General features: G+C 40.6%; 1 protein-coding gene and 1 non-coding gene across 2 annotated transcripts in view; both read left to right on the top strand.

The window, feature by feature from the left end:
* Positions 1 to 14,525, top strand: part of ASIC2 (acid sensing ion channel subunit 2) — a 1,209,005-nt gene that overhangs the window by 53,316 nt on the left and 1,141,164 nt on the right. The gene's annotated exons all lie outside the window — the stretch shown is intronic.
* On the top strand, positions 893 to 1,026 carry LOC122424794. Its single transcript, XR_006264537.1, has one exon. It is a non-coding gene; the product is annotated as a U4 spliceosomal RNA (small nuclear RNA).

Raw genomic sequence — 14,525 nt, 5'->3', positions numbered from 1 at the left:
GATTACTTAGGAGTACTTTTGTGTTCTATTCTCTTGTCTTAATGTTGTATGGTATGCTTTTCCTGACACTGCTAAATAACCTTTAAAATTATTATTTATAAAAAGGCAAAATAATCCATGGGGTTAATTTCCCATAATTTACCCAACATTTTCCTGTTATGAGCCACTTTTTCTTTTCTCACATTTTGCTAGTATGAGTAATGCTGCAGTGAAGATGTTCATGCATAGACCTCCTCACAAGGCAATATTTTACCGAGGAATAAACAGGGGATTGGACTCAGGCAGATAGAGTTTGAATGCAGTTTCTTCCTCATAATAATGCTGCAGCTTTAGATAAGTCATTAGCCCTTTACTAGCTTCCTCTTCTATAAGATGGGAGTAAGGGTATGTGTCAAAAGATTGATGTGCAGAAATAGTAGCACAGTGACTATAAGCATGCCTAGCCCATGGCAGATAGGTAATTGGTTTTAGTCCCACTTTTCTCCTTGGAAAACCCCATGGGTAGAATGTCAGAGTACATATGCTTTTGTGAGTTTTGGTACCTTCTGGAAAATTCCTTTTCAACAGGGTTAGAACAACTTATCCCACTGCTAGCATGTAGGAAAGTACTGTTTCACAAGCAGTTGGTTTTACTATTTTTGGCACCCAATTTTGTTTTTTTGATGCTTATGGTTCTGAAAGGGTAACAAGTAGGACTGAAAATCAGCTCTGAACCAAGCCATGGAAACAACATAAATGCCCATTGATGAATGAATGGATAAAGCAGATGTGGTACATATATACAGTGGAATACTATTCAGCCATAAAAAAGAATGAAAAGTGCCATTTGCCGCAACATGGATGGAACTAGAGATTGTCAAACTAAGTGGAGTAAGTCAGAAAGAGAGAGGCAAGTTTTGCGGAGTGGCAGTATCGTAGCCAGTGGGGTTTATCTGAGGCAGGATCATTGCTAATTGAAAACTTTTCCAACAGAAAGAGAAAGACAAATACCATATGATATCACTTATATGTGGAATCCAAATATGACACCAATGAACTTATCTATGAAACGGAAACCAGCTCACAGACTTAGTGGACTGGTGGTTGCCAAGGGGATGGTGACTCGGGGAGAGATACAGGCAGAGTTTGGGGTTAACAGATGCAAGCTAGTCTATCAACACGGTAAACTAGGTAAACACCAACTCCTCTCAAACCGGAGCTCTGTGACAACTGAGAGGGGTGGGATGTTCAAGAGGGAGGGAACGTAGGTATACCTATGGCTGATTCATGTTGGTGTTTGGCAGAAACTGACACCATACTGTGAGGCCGTTTTCCTTCAATTAAAAATGAATTAAAAAAAACAAGTTTCTATGGTATAGCATAGGGGGCTATATTCAATATCCTGTGATAAATCATAACAGAAAAGAATATAAAAAAGAATGTGTGTACATGTATAACTGAATGACTCTACTGTACCGTAGAATTTAACTCATTGTAACTTAACAATTGGCTGAGTCCCTTCACTGTTCACCGGAAACTCTCACAGAGAAACTCTCACAGCCAATATTAATTGGCTATACTCTTAATACAAAACAAAATTTTTAAAAAATTAAAATTAAACCCAGCTCTGTGCCCTTTACTTGTGGAGATGCTGGACTCTGCAATCACAGAAATAAGCCCCAAAGCTTTTGAAGGTCAAAGACTAATTAGTGACCAGCAAGGCTTATATGTAAGTCCTCCATGACTAATCAAATCCCCTTGAACCAAGTGACTGATGGGAAACAATATATTCTTGACAGGAAACATTATCTGACCTGAGCAAGGATGCCTGGTAGACATTGCAAAATATTCTTAACTGATGATTTTTTTTTTTTTTTTTTAAAGGAGTGCTTGTCATCAGATAAGGAAGCTTAACAAGATCCTCTCCCAAATTGGATTTGACATGTGCCTGGCCCTCGGACAGCTGAGCCCTCCCTCCCCAGACAGTTCTCTGAGGCCACAGCCCAGGGCACAGGGCTTTGCCCGCCCCTGCTGTGGCCACAGCTGCTAATCCCAGGCTAATGAGGGATCCCCAGGCAGAGAGGGTGGTGAGGCTGGGCGAGCAGGCAGGCATGAGGGTAGTGGGCAAGCAGAGCCGAGAAAGCCACAGGCCAGGAGGAGCCGTGGTTTTCGGGGGTAACCGGAGGATGCAGCTTTCCTTGAGTGGTTCCTGGCCTTGAATTGGGCCAGTGCTCTGGGGCCTCTCGTAATTGGGGGCAGTGCCTCACACAGGATGCTGGAGAGAGAGAGACAAAGAAAGGCTGCTGAGGCTGACTTGATGCCATGCTCATTTGTTCAGGCTATAAACGCACACTGAAAAATAAGCACTGTTGTGGAGGACTGTCTCCTTAGGACGTTTCTCCAAGGTTGTGGGGATTTTCATTCATTTTAGTTTAATTTTACTCAGAAAAAGATTGGGGGTAAAAGGTACATTGTGGGTGATTTACCTTGAAGGTTATATTTATCTCAGAATAGCTTTGAAGACCTCAAACCAAAATGTTAATTTAAAAAAAAAAAACTATCCCACCCATTTTGTACACACACCATGTAAATTGACACATCCTCTTAGTCATAAATCTACACAGTGTCAGAATGGTTAGATGGATAGAAATTTTGCTTTTTTTTTTTTTTGGTGTTAGCATGCCTGGATTCATGTCTAATTCATGACAGCTCTGTGATCTAGGGCATGTCACTTAATGCATCAGAGTTTTCATTTTTCAACTTAAAAAATGAGAATAAAGTAGATGAATGTCTAAAGTTCCCAAGAGGAAGGCTTAGTGGCCCATGCACATCTGAAAAGATGTAGATTTATACAGTGATGAGTTTCTATTTAAAACCTGTTAAATGACAAATGTGCTGTGTGTTTGTGTGTGTGAGTTTGTGTAACATTACCAAGTGTTGGGAAGGATGTTTGTATAAACTCATTCACTGTTGATGAAAGTGTAAATTGGCAAAATTACTTATTTTGTTATGTTAATGAATAGTTATGATCAAGAAAGTTATGTTCAAATAGTTATGGTCAAAATAGTTGTGATCAAGAAAGGTGATTCTCATATCCTAAGAGCCAGAGTTTTTAGGCTTAGCTCTGTCTTGGAACATATGTGTTCATAGGAGATATGCATGGGAATTCATATGATGGCAGTGCTCATACATATGTGAATGCATGAACAGCCTAATGGCGACTGACAATAGGATGCAAAAATAGTTTTGGTATATTCACCACAATGGTATATGACCCAGTGGAGAAACTGAATGAACTGGAGCAAGCTTTGAGGAGCTCCCATTGATCAAATCTGAGACAACATGAGCACAAAAATGGGCTTCCTAGGTGGCACAGTGACAAAGAATCTGCCTGCCAATGCAGGGAACATTGGAGATTCAGATTCCATCCCTGGGTCAGGAAGATTCCCCTGGAGGAGGAAATGGCAACCCCCTCCAGTATTATTGCTTAGAAAATCCATGGACAAAGGAGCCTGGTGAGGTACAGTCCATGGGGTCACAAAGAGTCAGACGCTTTAAGCGATTGAGCAGGCATGCACATAAGCAAGCACACATGAGCGCCAAAATAATTACAAAGGGTAATGAGTGACGAGCCCTGCGAAAGTAGGGAATCATGAATCCACATTCAAAATAGATAGATAATAAATAGATAAGTAGATCCAATACATTGATGAGACACATATATACGCACACACATGAATCCAGGTGAAAGGAAGCTCTAGTTTCTACTACAGTGCTAAGGGCTGAAGCTAGCGCTTGGAGTCATTATTTTGCAATCACCATGGTGAACATGGGTCGTGGAAGAATCACCAGCAGATACTAAATCCAGGAGGAGGTTTTGCTGAGAGCAAGATATTGACATGATTTTTAAGTGTTTTTCCTACATACTGATAACTAGTTAAAAGGAGAAAAACTGATAAGTGTATTCTGAAAAAAATTGGCAGCACCTTGACTGAATGATCAAATTTAACATCACTACTAAGGAAGAGACGGACACTGTGTTTCTCCAGAGGTGCTGTCCTAAGAGTGTACAGCCTTAATCTAATCACCAGGAAATCTCACACATCCCCAAATGGATAGATTTCTATGCAGAAATACAAAGAAAGCTTGTGAAAACATTCCAGATTAGCTAAGGCTAAAAAACCTTGACAGCAAGATAAAATCTTGTACTGGAGGAGACAGAGATGCTATTAAGGACCTTTTTAGGTAAACTGACACATTTGGAATATGACTGGTATATAAGTTAAAAGTAGAACATAAATATAAATGTGTGAGTTTGCTAATTGCAGTGGTTATAGACGAAACTATTCCTACTCCTGGAAATACACATATAAGTACTTAAAGGTAAAGGTCTAAGATGTTTTTAAATTACTCTCAGATGTTTCAGAAAATAATTATACACACACACATGCCAAGCAAATGGAGAGAAATATTAAGTGAATCTGTATAAAAGATATATTACGGGTGCTCTTTGTACTATTTTATTTGTATAACTCTTTGTTAGTGTTTATTAATTAATATCCAAATAAATATGTGAGAGATGCAGCTAAGCCAATGTTTAGAGGACCAAATGGTAGCTTTGAATGTTTGTCTTATGAAGAAAGGAATAACAATTAATGATCTGAATTCCTATCATAGGAGGTCAGAAAGACAAACAAATTAAAGTAAGTGGGTGGAAGTAGTAGCACAGATGAGAGCAGAAATCAAAGAAAGAACAAAAAATCAAGAAATAAAATTGGCAAATTCAAAAGTTTTTAAAGATTAATAAATCTGATAAACTCTTAACAAGACTAGGAAATGCAAAAGGAACACAGAAAGGAAACAAAAATTATCAATGATTTCATTTAACAGGAATTGAATCACTGCCACTATAGGTCCTACAGACCTTAAAAGGGTAGAAAGGAAATATTATGAAGACCATTATGCCAACAAATTCTACAAGTCAGACAAAATGGGCAAATGCCTTGAAAAACTCAACTGACCAACTGACCAACAAAACAAATCTGACACAAGATGATAAGAGAATTCTGAACGGCTCTGTACCTATAAAATCTGCTAACAAACTCTGGAACGCCATGGTTTCACAGGTGAATTCTATCAGTTGTTTGAGAGAAATACACAAACTCAGAAAAAAGAGGAAGAAAAAACGTGCGTTAATCATTTTATGAGTTAAAACCTTCTATCAAATCAAGACAAGGACAATATAAGAAAACATTCTAACACAGATGCAAAAATCATTAACAAAATATTGACACATCTTCAGAAATATATAAAAAGTATACTTATCATGATCAAAGTTTATTCTAGAAATACAGATTTGATTCAACACTCAAAAATTAATCGATGTAATCTGCTAAATGAAAAATAAAGTAGAAAACCATGAATGAGAAGAAAAAGCATTTAACCAGGTCCAACTTTCACTCATGACAAAGATTCTCAGCAAGCAGACTAGAATAGATAGCATCTAGCAAACTAGAATACTCAATCTGATAAAGGGCATCTACAAAATACCTACAGTTAATACTTAATGATGAAGCACTGAGTGTTTTCCCCCTGAGATCAGATAAAAAGGCACGAATGTTGAACCTTCTATTCAGTGTTGTATGGAAGTTCTAGTCTGTTTAATGACACAAGATGAATTAAAAGGGTAAAGATTCAAAAGGGAGAATTTTATACTATCCATAATTATAAACAAAAATTATATTTAATTACTTATTTTAAAGAATTCAGACTCACAGACACCATAATATTTTTAAAGAATACCTTAAGGCATTAATGAAGAAAGCGCCTAGAACTATTTAAATGGATTTACCAGTATTTCAGGATGTGCTCAATGTGCTTAGTCATTCAGTCATGTCTGACATTTTGTGACCCTTTGGACTGTAGCCCACCAGGCTCCTCTGTCCTTGGGCTTTCCCAGGCAAGAATACTGGAGGGGGTTGCTGTTTCCTTCTCCAGGAGATCTTCCTGACCCAGGGATCAAACCCACAGCTCCTGTGTCTCCTGCATTACAGGCAGATTCTTTACCACTGAGCCATTGGGGAAGCCCCATATTTCAGGATACATAATACATAAACAAAAATCAATTATTTATCTATATATTGGCAGAAAAAGAATTGGGAAATAAATCATTTTTTTCATGATATCTTAAAAATTATAGTTAGCAATGCATTGAAGAGAAGATATGTGAATCCTTTCTCCTAAAAATTATTTGATATTGCTAAGAAAAAATTTAAAAGATGTTAAAAATGGGAGGATATACTATATTTGTGTGAGTGGAAAATCCAGTGTTGTCAAGATGTGATCTGCAGTTCAGTGTAATTCAAATCACAATTCCAAAAGGCTTTTTAAAAATAGAAGTAGATAAGCTAATTCTAAAATTATATGGATATGCAAATGATCTTGAATAGCCAAATAATAACACCCTTAAAAAGGAACAAAGCTGGAAAACACACTGCTTGCCTTCAGGACTTAATATAAAGCTACAGTCATTAACACAGCTTGATAACACTTTGTTATCAGCATAAGGATAGGCACATGGATTAATGCAGCCTGCGAGACAGTACATAGACATATATGTATATGGTTAATTAATTTTTCACAAAAGCAATAAAGTAATTCAAGGGAGGAAGGAAAGCATTTTCAACAAATGGTGCTAAAATCACAGAGTATCTGTATGGTGAAAAAATAAGCTCAGTCCCCTACCTCACACCATAATATTTCATGGATCTTAGACCTCAATGTAGAATTTAAAATTACAAAATTTAAGGGGACTTCCTTGGCAGTGTAGTGGTTAAGGCTCCGTGCTTCCACTTCTAGGTGTTCGGTAAGATCCTGCATACTACAAGGCTGTGCTGAAAAAGAACAAATGAATAAATAAAATTGTAATTTTTAAGAAAAGATCCAAAAGGTAAACAAAGATTTCTAAGAAAAAATTCAGAAAACATTACCAATTAAAAAAAAAAAAAAGCAAACAAGAACTCTGCTCAATGGAATATATCATTATAAAAATGAACAGATAGACTTGGAGACAATTTTCCAAAACATATTTCTGACAAAGAGCTTCTATTCAGAATATAAAAAGGACTGTACACTACCACGTGTGAAATAGATAGTGGGAAGTTGCTTTATAACACAGGGAGCTCAACCTGGTGCTTTGTAACAACCTAGAGGGGCGGCATGGGGTGAGGGATGGGAAGGAGGGTCAAGGGGGAGAGGACTTATGTACACTTAGGGCTAATTCACGTTGTTGTGCGACAGGAACCAACACAACATTGTAAAGAATCATCATCCAATCAAAAAATAAAATAAAAATGATAAAATGACAACTCAATCAGAAGCAGCAACAATCTTGAACAACGAAACATGCTTGACAACAGGGGTTGGTCAGGCTGTTGGGGCAACCGGAATGCTCTCACGTCGCTGGAAAGGGAGTCCAATGGCATGGCCATCTTGGAAAAAAGATTGGTAATTTTTCAAACAGTTGAAACAACCTCCTAAAAAAGAGTGAAATACTGCCCTTCGCGGCAATGTGGATGGACCTAGAGATGCTCATACCAAGTTAAGGTAAGTCAGAAAGAGAAAGACAGATGCCATATAGTATCACTTATATGTGGGATCTAAAGTATGACACAATATGAACATATCTACAAAACAGAAATAAACTCATCGGTATAGAGAAAAGACTTGTGATTGCTGAGGGAGGGAAGGATTGTGAGTTTGGGAGGAGCAGATGCAAACTAGTTCATGTAGGATATATAAGCAATAAGGTCCTACTGTATAGCACAGGGAACTATATTCAGTATCCTGTGATAAACCATCATGTGATAGACCATATTCCTCTATGAATCACTTTGCTGTATGGGAGAAATTAACAAACACTGTAAATCAACTGTACTTCAATAAAATATTTTTTAAAAAAGAAAACTGCACCCACTCTCTGACTCAGCAATTCCACTTCTTCATCCAAGAGACATTCAAACAAATAACCACAAAAAGGTAATATAAAAGTGTTCTTAGCAACTTTATTCACAGTAGCCAAGAATTGGAAGCAGCCCATATGTTCATGACCAGGAGAATGAATCAACAAACCATGCTATATTTGTACCGTGGAATACTCTTCTCAATAAGGTGAAGCCATCTTTCGATGTATGAAACAATGTGGATGAATCTCAGAAATGTGATGCTTCTTCCCCCTGAAAGGATACAAATGACTGTAGACTCTCTGAGCCTATTTATATGCAATTACAGAACAGGCCGTTGCAATCTAAGGTCAAAACGGTTGGTTTTCTAGGGGGCAGGATGGTAGAAGAGAAAAAGACTTTGGGGAACGGAGGGTATTTTTTGTAAGAGATGAGAGTGTTCTCTGTCTTGATAGAAATAGTGATACATGGTGGATCTATTTTTGAAATGTGTACAGTTAAGATTATGCATTCAAATGTATGTAAAATTTATTTTAAAACAGGATTGTAAAGTATAATTGAGTGAGACTGAGGTAGAATTGATGTCAGTACAGGTGCATGAAGAATAACCAGATAAGAACTTCCCTGCTGGTCCGGTGGTTAAGATTGCGCGCTCGCAGACTGCAAACCACAAAAGCAGCCTGTGTTCTAGAGCCACGACTGTGTGCTGTGACTCCTGAAGCCCTACAGTCTGTTGTCCACAACAAGAGAAGTCACCAAAACCAGAAGCCCGGGCACAACTAGAGAGAAGCCTCTGCTCGATACAACTAGAGAACATCCCGCGCAGCAATGCAGAAAATCCAGCACAGCCAAAAATAGATAAAATAAAATTATAAAAGAGAGTGAAAAGTGAGGAAGCAGAGACAAGGGGGAAAACTGAGAACTCTGTTTTAATACAGCAATTATTTCACCGAAGTGTAACTTGGTGTCTGTGTCATTTGAATCAACTTCCAAGGTTTGTGAAGCATTGTTTAGATAATTACAAAAGTCATTAAAAAATTTAGTGTGAAAATTAATTGAAAATGGTACCAGTTGATGTAAATGCATCCACAGTAAAATGTTACTAAGCTTCTTGAGGGCGAGGCTCAGTGGAAACTAATTGTTTAGAGTGCAAGTTCTACTTGTTCCCTTGCAGCCATAGAAAAATTTGTCTTTTTTTAAAAAAAATATTTCTGCCAGAACTTTTCTCTGAAATAAAAAAATACAAAGTTAAGAAAAGAAAAAAAAAAGATTGCGTGCTCCCAGTGCAGGGGGCCTGGATTTGATCCCTGGTCTGGGAATTAGATCCTTTATTTTTTATACTGAAACTAAAGATCCTACATCCCATAATGAAGTCCTGGCATGACCGCCCCCCCCCCAAAAAAAAAATTAGATGTTGATCATTGGAGCTGGGTAGTGGGTGCTGTATATGCAGTCACTCAGTAGTGTCCAACTCTTTAACAAGCCCATGGACTGTAGCCTGTCAAGCTCCTCTGTCCATGGGATTTCCCAGGCAAGAATACTGGAGTGGGTTGCCATTTCCTTCTCCAGGGGATCTTCCTGACTCAGGGATAGAACCTGCGTCTCTTGTGTCTCCTGTGTTGCAGGTGGATTCTTTACCACTGAGCCACCTAGGAAACCTGGGTAATAGGTACCCAGGCTACTTTATTTTTTATTGAAGTATAGTTTTCTTTTTTTTACAATGTTGTGTTAATTTTTGCCATGCAGCTTATATTCAGTTATATATGCATTCTTTTTCATGATGGTTTATCACAGGATATGGAGTATAGTTCCCTCTGCTATACAGTCGGTCCTTGTAGTTTATTCATTTTCATTATACTATTCTGTTTACTTATATTTGAACTTTTCCATGACAAAATGCTTTCCTTATAAAACCAAGCTGCAGAAGATGTACAATGTGGTATCATTTATGTCAATTTTGAAAACATATAAACAGAAACATACACTGTTTATAGGTTTGCACTTTTATGGTAAATGCTTTTAAAAAGCATGGAAATCCTAATACCTGATTTGAGACTGGTAGTTATCACTGGATGGCACAAAAAGAAGAATTCAGAGGCCTTTATAATATTCTATTTATTCATTAAGTTATCCTCTGTACATTTTTATTTTTATTTTATTTTTATTTATTTATTTTTCCTCTGTACATTTTTAGACTGAAATACTTCATTCAAAGTGTGGGAACCTTCAAGAACTTTAGCCACTATTCTAACACCCAGAGGGGAGCATGGGGTGTTTGCTACCGTGAAAGATATAATAATCTCTGCCGTGCTCACCTTCCAGGTAGGGTGCAACTAAATGCTGAGGCTTCAGGGAAAAGCTGGAGGGGCTTTCAGACCTCTACGTTCTAAGTGCAGCTGCCTCACTAGCTTGCAGGCTCCTTGAAGGAGGGGTCTTGCCTTACAGGACTCTGTGTGTCTGGTACGTAAAATGATGCCTGGCACATTTGGGATGCTCATCCGCTCTTTATGGAATGAATGAATGGATGGTTCCTCCACGCTCCCCGCCCCCTACCATAAGAGGCTGTGTGGGACATCTTGGAAATGTTAGGATTGTCTTAGTAAATCATAACAAGGTCCGATGTGAATGATGTTTCAGACATCTTTTAAGGGCTTTGTTAAAAATTAATTCATTAATCCTGACAGCAATTCTATGAGATTGGTCCTATTATTACAACTCCATTGTACAGCTGATGACACAGAGGGACAAAAATGTTAGATTTCTTATCTAAGATCATACAGCTAGTGGTAGAAGACAAGGGACCTGACCCAGAGCCCTTGTGTTTTTTAACTAATTTTTATTGGAGTATAGGGCTTCTCAGGTGGTGCTAGTGGTAAAGAACCCCCTCCCAATGCAGAAGTAAGAGAATGCAAGTTCGATCCCTGGGTCAGGAAGATCCCCCGGAGGAGGGCATGACAATCCACTCCAGTATTCTTCTCTGGAGAATCCCATGGACAGAGGAGCCTGGCTGGCTGTGGTCTATAGGGTCGCAAACAGTTGGACTGAAATGACTTAGCACGCACAGCATGCATAATTGCTTTGAAAAGTGAAAGTGAAGGTGAAAGTCGCTCAGTTGTGTCTGACTCTTTGAGACCTCATGGACTATACAGTCCATGGAATTCTCCAGACCAGAATACTGGAGTGGGTAGCCTTTCCCTTCTCCAGGGGATCTTCCCAAACCAGGGATCAAACCCAGGTCTCCCGCATTGCAGGTGGATTCTTTACCGGCTGAGCCACAGGGGAAGCCTAAGAATACTGGAGTGGGTAGCCTATCCCTTCTCCAGTGGATCTTCCTGACCCAGGAATGGAATCAGGGTCTCCTGCATTGCAGGCGGATTCTTTACCAACTGAGCTTCCAGGGAAGCCCCTATAATTGCTTTAGTGTTGTTAGTTTCTCCCGTACAGCAAAACGAATCAGCCGCACATATACATACATTCCCTCCCTTTTGGACTTCTTCCCATTCAGGTTGCCACAGTGTGTTAAGCAGAGTTCCCTTTGTATTTGACTATGACCCCAATGTCTTCTTATGATCAAGTGAGTTTGGAGGCAGAACCCTGGCTCCCAGGTGATGCTGAGAAACCCATGGATATAAAAGAGCCCAGCAGAGTTCTCCTTCAGGGAAATGGAGCTTTCAACTTAGAGGGAGAGGTGGGCAGAGGAGGCACTCAGGATGAGAGATGGTCTTGGTTTCTGGGAGCTTTGTGCCGTCTTGCGGATGTGTATCCCTTGGATTGGATATGTCTCTTCTGAGTCCCAAATTCCCGTCCGTGGTGAGATGTCTCTGCGGAACTCTCAGCCATCCTGGAGGACTGGAGCTCCTCTGGGCTGAGACTGGAGATAATTTGACAAGTCTGGAGATAACCGCTCTGGAAAAACACAGAGCCCTCCCTGCACCCGTTGTCAAGCAGAATGAATACAATGTGTTTTAATAATGAATGAGTGATTAATAGCAACTGCTTTGGAGAATTATGATGCCAGGAGCCTTACCACACCACGGAGCTGAGTATAAATGATGCTGGAATGCATAATCGGGACGTTAGCATCTGTTCCAAACTGCATTATAAACCAGGCTCCATAATGCCGCTTATCCACACCTCCCTGACATGTTATTATAACACCTCTCTTGAGAATGGATGGGGGGAAAATGTAATACCTATTAATCACCGATTGATAAAAAGAAGAATGTTAAATTAAGGTAATGTTATGCGTGTCTTCTCCCTTTCCCTGCCCTGGTTTTGAATTCGCCCTTCGATGGCCCTGTGATGACTGTGTTCCCCGTTCTGAGGGTGAGAAAATGTGGTCCAGTCAGAGGAGCCATGCAAAGCCGATAGCAAATATCTGGGAACTTGAATCCATTAAATGGTTCTCCCATCAAACATAATCCAGGTCTGTCAAAGGCTTACCTGTGTGATTTGGCCCCCGTGTCCCTCCACCAGCCAGATCTCCCATGCATCCTACATCCAGGTTTGCACTCCAGGTCACATTAAACTGTTTTCAGTCCCCGGAGATGACAAGCTCCTTTTTGGCTGGAGCTGCTGTTCTTTCCATCACAGAGCACATGATCATCCCTGCTCTGCCAGGCTCATCTCCTGCTCATCCTCTAAATCTCAGCTTAGTGTCACTTCCTCCATCAGGCTTGCCTGCTCTTCCTTCCTGTTTTCCCCATCAGAGCCATGGTATCACACAGTAGATATGGATATCACTCATTTGTCATCTTCTCCAGTCCACTGAGAGCCCTTGGAAAATTTATTGTACCCAACTCTCTGTCTTCCTGAGGAAGAACCCAGGATGGGGCACTGGGTAGGTTTCACAAAGAACTCAGCACTCGGCTGATAGAGGCCAGACTTCCAGGAGCATGTAGAGGCATCTACATACAGTCTTGGACTTCCCTGGTGGCTCAGATGGTAAAGAATCTGCCTGCCGGGCAGAAGATCCAGGTTTGATCCCTGGGTTGGGAGGATCTCCTGGAGAAGGGAATGGGTACCCATTCCAGTATTCTTGCCCAGGGAATCCCGTGGACAGAGGAGCCTGGTGGGCTACCGTCCACGGGGTCACAAAGAGCTGGACACGACTGAGTGACTAACACATACATACAGTATGTGGAGCCTCATCCTGATGGGCTTGTTACATCTTTTGCACATTGAGCACCTACTATGTTTTCTTCTAGATGTTGTGAACAGAGCAGCCATCAAAGCAACCTGAATCCTGCTTTTGTGGAGCTGGTGTTTGTTTGAGGGACTCTTAGGGGAAACAAACATCACCAGCTGGGAGCAGTTTGTCTCCCAAGATCTTCCCCTTGACACATTTTCCCCTTGTCCTTCAGGTTCAGCTCAAGTGCCATGATCTTTAGGAAATCTTCCACATCAACTCTGGGCAAAGTGAGAGCATTTCCTTAATTCTAAGACACGTTTTCCCTGCATTTTATCATTGCTGCTGTTCTCTTGAATTGGGAATTTATACCGTTGATGTCTGAACCATGATGTGCTCATTTCCCGTGATCCAGCTTTCCTTTTTCTGCAAGCTGTTGTAGAGTCAGGAGGTGCCTTGCCATCAAGGCCTCTCGGTGAGGGAAACAGGAAGTACCTGGGGGCGGTGCTCCCTGTTCTTTGTTCCCCAGTGGACGTGCTGCTCACCTCACCTCATTGTGTCTGCTCACATATCTTTCTCCCTCGCTGGACTGTGAGTTCCTCAAGGGCAACCACGTCTCATTCAACCACAATTTTTCTTTAGCTTTGAACCTGTGCCTGACACCCAGGAAGCACTCATTTCTCTTGGGGACTAAAGCAATGCATGATGTCATGGGGGGGAAAGCTCTCCACATGATCAGATCCCGTAACTTCTCTTTTCTACGTATCCTTTCAAGTTCACCTCCAGAACCATCTCTAGAGTGGATCGCTGAGCACAGAGCCATCACATATTAGTGGGGTCGTCTGTGTGTGAGAATCCCGGGGCTTCAGTTTTCTGACCTCTACCATGGAACTAGGAGTGCCCACCCCCTGCAGTCTGCAGGGGAGGATAAAGTGAGCTACACGTTTAGTCGGTTTTAACAAACTGGGTGGCTTAACATGACAGAAGCGTATTCTTTCACAGCTCTAGAGGCCAGAAGTCAGACGTTAAGGTGTTGGCAGGGCCGTGTTCCCTCCAAAGCCTCTAGTGGAGGATCCTTCATTGTCTCTCCTGCCTTCCAGTAGCCCCAGATGTTTCTTGGCTTCTGATAGCACACCTCCAAATCTCTGCTTTATCTTTATCTGGCCATCTTCTCTCTCTTACAGGAACATTAGTCCTGTTGAGCTAGGGGGCCACCCTACTCCAGTTTGACCTTGCTTTAGCTTAGCTAATCACATCAGCAATGACCCTATTTCTAAATAAGTTCATTCTGGGTTAACCGGAGGTCAGGACTCCAACCCATCTGTTTGGGAAACACAATTCAATCCATAACACAGAATTTTCTAGTAAATAATCATTTCCTGCTTCCCTCCCCTCCACCCCCAATCATGCCAACTTAGCCTACTCTGCCTGCATCCCACTGTGTCTGTGCCTTTCTG

The sequence above is a fragment of the Cervus canadensis genome, chromosome 1, assembly GCF_019320065.1.
Source record: "Cervus canadensis isolate Bull #8, Minnesota chromosome 1, ASM1932006v1, whole genome shotgun sequence".
NCBI classification, from domain to species: Eukaryota; Metazoa; Chordata; class Mammalia; order Artiodactyla; family Cervidae; genus Cervus; species Cervus canadensis.
This window is presented reverse-complemented; position numbering and strand designations above follow the sequence as displayed.